The following is a 3,748-nucleotide window of genomic DNA, read 5'->3' on the forward strand; positions in this document are numbered from 1 at the left end:
TATCCCAACGATGAGCCGACAAGTGTTTCCGCCAGCCAATGATGATTTTACACGTGGAAAATCCCCATTGGTCGGGTCCAAAACCCGACCCGATATCTTAATGATGTTCTGTTACGATGGATGCCACGTGTCGGTCACCCTTGACGAAAGCACTTCTGTGACGCACGATTTATCGTCATGGAAGTGGACACTTCCGTGATGATAATTTTGGTAATGTCATGGAACACTTCTACGACAGCACATGTATGACTATCTTGATTCTGTCATAAATTTGTCATGGATGTACATGCATGACAAAAAACACGACCTACTGTGACAAACACGTATCATCACGGAAGTGTATTTTTTTGTAGTGAATGGAGGAGGAGGATGAGAGCAACGGGGAGGAGGAGTACGATGACGATTATGGACCTCCAACAACTCAATCATCTCAAGCACCTTAGCTGCCGAAGAGGAATCCGAAGAAGAAGGATTTGCTGAGTCCGAAGCCTTTCCAGAGACCGGTTCCTCGACGGTCCAACAAAAACACTGAAGAGACTCGTTCAAAGAGGAACGAGGACCATGCCTCCAAGAACAAGAGGGGAAGGATGACTTAAAATCTGCTATTCGATAGTTGGTCGTAGTTGAAAAGTCTAGTGGTTGTGAAACTATGTGTTTGCTATTTGAACTATGTGTTTGCTATTTGTGAAACTCCGTTTGCTATGTGGAACTAAGTTTGCTATTTGAACTAAGTTTATGTGGAACTCCGTATGACATGTTTATGTGATGCCCAAGTTTAATTGTTTGAGATATGTTATTTTGACTCTATATCATTGCTGTTTTTGACTCTATATCATAGTTTGAGATCTGTTGTTTTTGAAAAGAAGAAAGAAATTGAACTTGGAAATAGGCAAGACCCTACCGCCAAGGACCCTGGAGGTAGGGTTAGACAGCCTACCGCCAGCCCCTATGGCGGTAGGTTGCCCCTACCGCCAGGGCACTCGATTTTTTTGTTACAGAAGGGTTTTGCCTCGAAAACCCTTGCACACCCTACCGCTAGGGCTTCTGGCGGTAGGGTTATACAGCCTACCGCCAGGTTCCCTAGTGGTAAGGTGCTAATCCACGTCAGCACGTGGAGACGGCGGTCGTCCCCCTCCGTTGCACCCTACCGCCAGAGGCCCTGGCGGTAGGCTGTATAACCCTACCCGCCAGAAGCCCTGGTGGTAGGAAAAGGGTCAAATCCCAATTTTTTTTCTAACCGGGGTCAGATCCTGAATTTGTATCCAATAAGGGTCAAAACACGAAATTTAGCCACCAAGCGTAGTGGAGTAATGGTCGGCTTCATCACCGTCCTCTGCGAGCAAGCCCTCAGGTGCAAACATGCGCATATCCGGACGACCGGCTTCTGCACACGCCACCTCGAAGAAGCGGCGGCACAACAAGCGAGACAACGCAAACGAGAGGCATGCATGCCTCATCTGCCAGCTGTCTCGAGTTGTGTTGCACAAGCCATCATCAAATATCATGTTCCATATCTTGTCGATGGAAATGGTTTGCACCAGCTGAAACTCCATGATGTAGACAATTTTTGGTCCATCTGATTCTCTGACCACCATTGCACCATAGGTGATACAAACTATTGGCCATATAGTCTCCATGTGAAACAACATTACATGCTCGATTACAAGAGGCAACAACTTAGAAGTCAAGAGAACCAGTCAAAAGCACACCATGCCGAGCAAGATTATGAGCACTAAATGTTAAAGCATTCCCATGGATAGTAGCATCCGTCTCGATAATCATTTGTCCAAGCATCAATTGTGGATTGAATTGTCACCCCTCAATATAGATTTTGGAGCTTCAGACATCTTTGGCGGGACATCACATAACTCCTTTAGTTAGCGCATCCAGGATACAATGGCAGTGACAAGTGACAGGGCCAGCTCCACTGGCTCTCCCACATTAAACAACAATCCGGGCATCCCATATGTTCCACATTAGAGTGAAAGTTGCAGAACAAACATCATAGCGTAAACTCTAAATTGACAAAATTATCTGCATGATTTTTGCACAACTGATGAGATGTAGTGTTTTTTTCTCGAAAAGGGGGTTGACCCTGACCTCTACAAGACGACAACACAAGTCACATATTTACAATTGGGGAAGGAAAGCATGCCCTCCACCTTCATCCAATCGGCTGCAGAGAGGTCAAATTGTATTTACCTCGATTACTTTCATATGGAGAGCTCCAAAGAAACATGCACACCTTCCTTGGAAGATTTTGGTTGGAGATTATGTTCCACGGTGCTGGAGGCTCCCTTGTCGGATCTGGTGCAGTACAAGAGCAAGCCTTTTGTAATATTATTACATTTTTGTTGAAATTCAAAAAATATGATTAAAATAGAAATTTACCGGGTTTGTTCCCTATTTATGGGATATTGTTGACACTAGAATGGTAGAACCTGTGTCGCCTAGAGCCGCAACGATTGATGGTTGTTGTTGCCTCTAGCATTGACATGCTCATGTCGATTGCAGTGGCAATGATAAAGTTTGCCCTGCCCTCCTCTTCCAAGCGCACACAATCTTCTGTACATGAAATCAATATGAAACTACTATCTAATTTGCTGATAATAACTACATAAACTACTACTGTCCCGGGAGGGTTTCAAGAGCTCCTCAAATTTGAGTAGGATGGATTTGGTTTAAGGGTAAACTTCTCATATTTAATGGGGCTAGAATTTTAATGGGAAGGACTCGGTGGTGTTCACTCATAGAAGTTCCGTTTTGGCGAGATGAATCTTCTTGGGAAGAGCTAGAAATGCTCCTACTAGCTATAGAGACTCACCTAGAAGATTCTTTCTATTGAAACTTGTTTGTTGGTTCCCATTGTTAGCATAATCTTGATTGTTGTCTGTGTGTGTTAGGCGGAAACGTCTTACCTCGACCTGAGGCGACGTGCTACGTGTTTATAGCCAAGGGTGCATCTCCCTGAAGCGCATACATCGTTGAGATATTACAGGAGGTTTACATCTTGCAGAAGAAGATATAGAATTGGTTACAGGAGATAGGAAGAGAACTTAAACTGATAATCTATCCTATATCCTGCGCCTTGGACACCTTGGAGTCTCCAACCCATGCGTGACATGTACGTGACACAATATGTTGTGTTTGACACCCTCCCTTAATCACAACTTCATTAAGTTGAGATTATGTTTGAAGTCTTGAAAATTTCTGATGGGTAGAGCCTTGGTGAATCCATCTGCAACCTGATCCTTGGAATGCACAAAATGAATATCAAGCTGTTTTTGAACCACTCGCTCTCTGACAAAATGAAAGTCAATTTCAATGTGTTTCATCCTGGCATGAAAAACAGGATTAGCAGACAAATAAGTTGCACCCAAATTGTCACACCATAAGCATGGAGCTTGTTTGCTTTTTACACCAAGCTCCCTTAGGAGAGACTGCATCCATATGATTTCAGCTGTAGCATTTGCTAATGCCTTGTATTCTGCTTCAGTACTGGACCTGGAAACAGTGGCCTCTTTCCTTGCACACCATGAAATCAAGTTAGGACCAAAGAACACTACAAATCCCCCAGTAGAACGTCTGTCATCCAAACAGCCTGCCCAGTCAGAGTCTGAGAAAGCACTAAGCAATGTGGATGATGACTTGCTGAAGTTAAGACCAATATTATGAGTGTTCTTGACATATCTAACTATTCGCTTAGCAGCAGTCAGGTGAACAGTAGTGAGTGCATGAAGGAATTGAC

This window comes from Triticum dicoccoides, chromosome 2B, assembly GCF_002162155.2.
Source record: "Triticum dicoccoides isolate Atlit2015 ecotype Zavitan chromosome 2B, WEW_v2.0, whole genome shotgun sequence".
In the NCBI taxonomy this organism is placed as follows: Eukaryota; Viridiplantae; Streptophyta; class Magnoliopsida; order Poales; family Poaceae; genus Triticum; species Triticum dicoccoides.